The following is a 7,838-nucleotide window of genomic DNA, read 5'->3' on the forward strand; positions in this document are numbered from 1 at the left end:
GAATGCTGGTTTACATCCTTAATGGCCCTTTAGATGTAGGAGACAAAAGCAGATGCCCCTAATATACAATGGAGCTGGTATACTTGCTAAATTGCCCAAGCATCAGAATCACTAACTCCAATATGTCTATCAGTGGTCTTTATGGAAGAAGAAAGTACATTTTTAGCTATAAAAGACAACTTCCATGGTTCAGTTATCCTTCAGAGTAACAACTGAATGACATTCATGCAACTTCATTAAAGTCTGGGTTTGTGTTGAGGACACTGTAGATTTAAGTGCTTTGCAATGATTTGAGCAAGGGTGTCCTCTCCAAAATTCACATTGAAATTTAATCCCCAAATTAACAGCATTAAGAGGTGTGGCCTTTGGGAGGTGATTAAGTCATGAAGAATCTGCTCTCATGAATGGGATTAGCACCCATTAGCACCAAAAGGGCTCATGGTTAAAGGAAGTACCCTCTCTTTTTTTTTTTGTTTTTTCTTTGGCGGGGGTACAGGGAGTTAAACTCAGGGGCACTCCACCATTCCACATCCCCAGCCCTATTTTGTATTTTATTTAGAGACAAAATCTCACTGAGTTGCTTAGCACGTCACTTTTGCTGTGACTGGCTTTGAACTCTTGATCCTCCTGCCTCAGCCTCCTGAGCTGCTGGAGTTACAGGCATGCACCACCATGCCCAACCTCTTATTGTATTTATCACATAAATTAGCTCATTTATTATAGAGTAGGGATTTTCTCAAATGGTGGAGCTTCTACTGGTCTTTCAGTGCCTTCAGTCTTTTGATATAGACTTGACTGTGAGAGAGGAAGTGGTGTTGCAAGTCCAGGTACCACAAGCTGCTATTTTCACGTGGGAATCACAGTGTTAGCCCCATCTCACCATCTTTATTTTGCCACAGAAGGAGCAAGTATACTAGGCATACTGGCCGATTTCAATTTTCTTCCCATTTTCCAAAATGAGGCACTATAGTAGGTACCATATTTACTGATGATTCTTACCTTCTTGGTACATTTAGCCATGTTACCAAAACCTAGTCCCAAGCCCAGAGAGTGAAAGCACCTTACACTTACATTATTTCCACCATGTGAGGATACAGCACTCCTCCCCTCCAGAGAATGAAGCAATGAGGCACCATCTTGGAAGCAGAGATCAGCCCTCACCAGACACCAGTCCCACTGGAAACTTGATCGTAGAATTCCCAGCCTCCAGAACTGAAAGAAATGAATCTGTGCTCTTTTTAAATTACCTAGTACCGGGCATTTTATATTATCTCACACACACACACACACACACACGTATTACATTATAGAAGCAGATACACTCTAAGACACACCTTAATTACTATGGGTGCCTCTAGTGAACTCATTGTTACTCTCAAGAGTTTCACACAACTTTACCTCAACTGAACCTCAGTCATCTAACTAACCACTACTATAGTGGCTATTTGACAAATAAGAAAAATGGGGATCCAGTACTGTGTTAATTTCCATAGCCATATAGAGTCTGAGCCTGAGCAAAAGTCCAAGTATTCTGAGACTCAGTCCAAGGATTTATACTACATCACTCTATCTTTAGAAAGTTATAATGCATAAATATCATTTTACAAACAGACCAGATGTTTTCTAGTTCACCAAGTAGAATTCATCACATCTGCCAAGTAGTTCTAATTAGTGTCCAATTATCAGATAAGGATGAGATTTAAATCATCACTATATTACTAATAGCTAATATGACATAAGTGCTATGTAAATAGTTGTTAGGCTATGTTTTGGGAATAATGACAAGGAAAAAGTTTTGAATTACACATTCTGTATAAGTGAAATTTTTTCTAGGTATGTTTGATCCACGCTTGGTTGAATGCATAAAGGATATGCATATGTTTTGTGCGAGCACTAGGCCATTTCATGTAAGGAGATTTGAGCATTTGATCATTTGTGTATCTGCAGGGGACCTGAAACTAACTCCCCATCGATACTGAGGGACAGTTGTATTGTTCTTTCCAGGTCCTCCTTCATGCCCAGAATTTAGAATCCATGGATATGGAGGCTTACTGTTCCTGGAACTAAAAGTTTCCTGCCAGTGAATCAAGCCTGGAAGCAGCCCTGTGTCCAGCACTCTCCAGTGGTATCCACCCCCTTATTTCCCTCCAGTTGCCAGTAGACAGTGGGTACTGGCAGAGAGTAGAATAAAATCAAGCTGTATGTAAGCACAGAAAAGACACTTCAGGGACTCCCAAAGTCTCTGCATCTGCTTCTATCCTCAGGTTCCCATAGGATAGAAGGGTGTGGGACCCCTGGGCCCAGCCCAGTTAGATTAGAGTGGGATGGATGGGAAAGATATTTATCCCAAAAGTCCATCCTGTAAATAGAAATGAGAGTAAAAGTTCCAACTAGCCTTTCCTTGCTTGATAGTTATACTTATCAGTTTAAAGAATATTTGTTTAAAACAATTGTCCCCAAACACTATATTTCTTTGCCACTTGACAACAAGTTAACTCTCAATCCACTGTTCACAGACTAACAAAGAAGCTGGCCCTTGTTTTTCAAGCCAGGAGATTTAATTATTTGATGCCTCCTGCTCAGTGTTTCTTACAAAAATAATGAATTTTAAGCATTCTGTTTATAAAAGAGAAAACCTCAGAGGGAAAGTATTTTTGAGTACCATCTGGACTATTAACAAGTCATATTATATCAAACTTTCACAGTGTGTGGCAGGTCCCAGGGTACAGCATTTGGTCTGTATCACATACAAATGCCTGCAATTTTAAATGGTATTATTCTTCACCTATACCACAGAGGCAACTGCCCAGATGTTTTCAAAGGGCTCATGCAGCTTCAGTATTATGAAGCAGGATGTCTAGTATGATTTGAACTATGAATTCCTTCCTCAGGAATAAACCTCCCCAAATCCTCTTAGGACAATTTTTTAAACTACTGAGTCATATATGACAAAGAAATTATTTTAAATTAACACTTGCTTTTGTTTTAGATTGGAATAGTATCAGTTGTATCATAAAAGCCCTATTAATATTATCATTAATAATGACCATAAAATATGAAGAGTCATTTGGATCTAAGTTTCATTAACTTAATTTTATAGTATTAAAATTTACAAGAAAAAAAGTTTAAATGGCATACATCATAAAGGTTAAATATTCCTAATCCAAAATGCCAACATCTGAAATGCTCCAAAATCTGGAACTTTTTGAGCACCAACATGATGTCACAAGCCCCACACACTGATTTCATGTGACAGGTCATAGTCAAAGCCATGCCTACTAAAATACTGTATAAAATTATGCAAGCTATGTGTATAAGTTATAAAAGAAACATAAAGGAATGTTGTGCTTAAGACTTAGGTCCCAGTGAATGTTTTTGGCTCCTTTGTCTAGTATGAGATAACTATTTATGTGGGTTTGTCTCTGAGTCTTCTATTCTGTACCATTGATATACATGTCTGTTTTGGTGCCAATACCATGATGGTTTTGTTACTATTGCTCTGTAGTATAATTTAACGTCTGGTATTGTAATGTCTCCTGCTTCATTTTCCTGGCTAAGAATTGCTCTGGCTATTCTGGGTCTCTTATTTTTCCAATGAATTTCATGGTTGCTTTTTTAGTTCTATGAAGAAATGTCATTGGGATTTTAATAAGAATTGCATTAAATCTGTATAATGCTTTTGGTAGTATATCCATTTTGACAATATTAATTCTGCCTATCTAGGAGCATGGGAAGTCTTTCTATCTTCTAAGGTCTTCTTCAATTTCTTTAGTGTTCTGTAGTTTTCATTGTAGAGGTCTTTCACCTATTTTGTTAGATTGATTTCCAAGGTTTTTTTCTTTTCTTTTCTTTTCTTTTTTTTTTTAGACTATTGTGAATGGGATAGTTTTCCTAATTTCTCTTTCAGTGGATTCATCACTGATATACAGGAATGCATTTGATTTATGGGTATTGATTTATATCCTGTTACTTTGATGAATTCATTTATTAGTTCTAGAAATTTTTTGATGGAATTTTTTGGATCTTCTAAATATAGAATCATGTCATTGGCAAATGGTGATAGTTTGAGTTCTTCTTTACCTATTAGTATCCTTTTAATTTCTTTCTTCTAATTGTTCTGCATCCCTGGAATTAACTCCACTTGATCATGGTGCACTATCTTGTTAATATGTTTTTGTATGCAATTTGAGAGAATTTTATTGAGAATTTTTACTTCTATGTTCATCAGGGATATTGGTCTGAAATTTTCTTGATGTGTCTCTGGCTGGTTTTGGTATCAGGGTGATACTAGCCTTATAGAATGAGTTTGGAAGGGTTCCCTCCTTTTCTATTTCATGAAATACTTCGAGGAGTATTGGTGTTGATTTTTCTTTGAAGGTCTTGTGGAACTTGGCTGAGAATCCATCTGGACCTGGGCTTTTTTGGTTGGTAGGTTTTTTAATGGCATTTTCTATTTCATTATTTGAAATTGTTCTGTTTAAATCATGTATGACCTCTTGATTCCATTGGGTAGGTCTTATGTCTCTAAAATTTGTTGATATCTTCAATATTTTCTATTTTATTATAGTATAAATTTTCAAATAGTTTCTAATTCTTCTGTATTTCAGTCATGTCTGTTGTGATATTCCTTTCTCATCATGTATTTAATAATTAGGGTTTTCTTTTTCTCTTCATTAGCATGGCTAGGGGTTTATCAATTTTATTGATTTTTTTCAAAGAACCAACATTTTTTGCCAATTTTTCAATTGTTTCTTTTACTTCAATTTCATTGATTTCAGTTCTGATTTCATTTCCTGTCTTCTACATCCCCAAGACATCTAATTGTGGATATGCAAGTTGTTCCAAAATGTGAAAATATTCAAAACATTTCTGCAAGCATTTCAAATAAGTGATACTCAACCTATACTTAATTTGTGAACATTAAAAATATATATATGCTTTGTTCAAGTATAATGTAGGTATAAAAGTTGTATATACATATTATATATATAATATATATTAAATAGACTGAAAATTTAATGAATAATGTGGCACAATTGGACTTTTCAGTTTTTATATTTTGTTTCACATTAAGAAAAAGCTGGTGTTGTGGTGCAAGTCTGTAATTCCAGTGATTTGGGAGGCTGAGGCAAGAGAATGCAAGTTCAAAGCCAGCCTCAACAACTTAGCAAGGTCCTGTCTCAAATTTTTTAAAAAAGGACGAGAGATAGCTCAGTGGCTAAGCATTCCCAGGGTCAATCCCCAGTACCAAAAAGAGAAGGAAGGAAAAACATTTTAGGTTTGTACTTATACATCCTTGCTGTGCTTTAGACAGAGTCTAAGTAGCTAAACACTCTTGTGTGGAGGCTTGGTCCTCAAGGTCAGTCAAATTGGTAGATAGTGTGAATCTTTAAGAGTTTGGCCTAGTAGAATGTCCTTGGGCTCATGAGGGGCACTCCTCTCAGAAAAGACTGATGTATTTCTAAGGGGACTAGGGTAGTTCTCCTGAGAAGGTTATTTATAAAAGCCCAAGCCTGGCCCCAATGAGCTTCTCTGGCATTCTGTTTGGTGATGTGCTTTCTTCCTGCAACTATCATGTGCCATGAGATAACACTGCCAAAAGAGGTGAGGGTAATTCACCAGAATCCAGGTCATGCTGTCTGGACTTCCAGCCTCCAAAACTGTGAGTTAAATAAACTTTTTTCCTTATAATGTTAACCTGCCTCTGGTATATTATTATAGTAACAAAAAATGGACTAGTACAACTCTTTCCATGAACAATGCACTGCTTATATATAGCCTTCATTCCCCATAAAGTTGCATATAATAATCATCACAGTATCTCTGTAAACATTAGTTTGTTTAAGTAGCAGAAATATATCAGCATATTACATAAGAATTTCCAACAGATAAATGAAACTTAAATATAGTGAAGATCATTTTGAGATTAATTTTCAGAATTATGCCCATGTTGCAGCATCAGTGTTCTTTGTGATCCTATCCTTCACCAATTATCTATTGAGAGAACAAATTTTTAAATACATTGGTATGAATGAAATTCTTTTTAAATTGTATCACCAAAGAAAAGAAAATGTTCAATGAACAATGAGCTGAGTGATAGAATCACCAACAGCCTGCTGATAATGTCCCATATTCACTAGATTCATCCTCTGCATCCTTCACAATGATTTGTTCGGAAATGATATCTTTGTTGCAGAACTTCCAAGAAACTGAGGCAATGCCAAGACCCACCCGCCCCCAAACCCTGATTCTTGCAATAAAGTCAGAAAGATTTCAGACATGTCACTCAGAGTAACAAGAATGAGTTTATTGATGGGATAGGAAAAGGGGAAGGGACACCCTCAAGGGAAACAGTGGGTGCTCTCAGAGAGAAGGGGGACAATGTGCCTCTCCTGCACTCCAGTTTTATTGGAGATCCCAGGGAAGTTTCCAGAGAGTCATGCCCATGTCCACCTCTTGACTTTTGACTGACAACAAGGTGACATCAGACTTTCAAGTCCCCACTGCAACTCTAGGTCACCCTGACCCATGCTGAGCAGTTCTTATTGGATGCTTAATATATACATTTTATTTACAGGTTTTATGGTTATCCTTAATTTCCTGAATCTGGTCTGTGTAAAGAGTCACAAAAGTCTCTCCCTTCAAAAGAACTTGAGTTCTTCTTATCAACATTATTTCCTGCCTGCATTTCCTTGCAGATCATAGGTAGCTTGCTGAGGAATATGACATATCCTGACTGATTTTATGACTGATTTTATCCACTTAGACCAAGTAGAGCTGAAGGTAAATTGCTCTTTGGCAAAGAAAGCATGTGGGTTCAAGAAAGTATGTGGGAGTCAAAACAGTGGGCCCATCCTCATCCATCTGTCCCCTAACATACTGATTGAGAAAACAGATGCGATCATTGAGTATTTGATCCCACAAGGTGGTGACCTTTCAAATTCACAGCCACAAGCTAGGAAATGTCATAATATTAAGTCACTTTTTACAAGGTTCTGCCATAACTGAGTTTCATTTGTTAAGATAACCAGAGCTTGGGGAGAGACAGGGCTTCCCTGTGGTAGTGCTGGGATTGGCCATTTCATGATGCACACATATTACTGTAACATCAACAAACACAACTTTTCATCCAAGGGGCTCCCATAGAAGACCTCTTCTCACCATAAATCCCCTCTGACTCAGTTTACTATGAACTGTCTTGACCTTCTCAAATTGTTTGCCAACTTCTTTATCCTTTCCTGGATCTGAATTACCTCCTTAGCCAGAGCTGGGACATGGTTCTCAAGTCTTCTCTTGATCCTGCTGTTAGGGAACAGACAGATGAGCATGGTGGCAACACAAGGTTAAGAGAATAATTCTATAAAGTGGGCCCATGGTGCTGACCCCCATGTGCTTTCTCTTCCAAGAAGAAATTTATCTGCAGATCTGCCTGACCTCAGTGGACAGGATATGTCACATTCCTCAGCAAACTACCTGTTCACTGCAGGAGAAATGCAGACCTAAGTAGATGTCAATGGCAGGAATCCAAGAGACTTTTCTGACCAGATCCTGAAATTCTGGGAGATAAAGATAATTCCTCCTAGTCATAAAATCTGTAAAAATGTGTGGTTAAAAATCCAATTATAACTGCTCAGCATGGACCAAGGTGACCTAGAGTTGCAGTGGGGACTTGAAAGTCTGATGTCACCTTGTTGTCAGTCAAAAGTCAAGAGGTGGACCTGGGCACGACTCTCTAGAAACTTCCCTGGGATCCCCAATAAAACCGGAGTGCAGGAGAGGCACATTGTCCCCCTTCTCTCTGAGAGCACCCTCTGTTTCCCTTGAGAGTGTCCCTTCCC

At 37.8% G+C, this 7,838-nt stretch overlaps 1 pseudogene; it reads right to left on the minus strand.

The window, feature by feature from the left end:
- Positions 1 to 752: 752 nt before the first annotated feature.
- LOC124975871 (60S ribosomal protein L37a-like) lies at positions 753 to 1,020 on the minus strand (annotated as a pseudogene).
- Positions 1,021 to 7,838: the final 6,818 nt, after the last annotated feature.

Source organism: Sciurus carolinensis, unplaced genomic scaffold, assembly GCF_902686445.1.
Source record: "Sciurus carolinensis unplaced genomic scaffold, mSciCar1.2, whole genome shotgun sequence".
NCBI classification, from domain to species: Eukaryota; Metazoa; Chordata; class Mammalia; order Rodentia; family Sciuridae; genus Sciurus; species Sciurus carolinensis.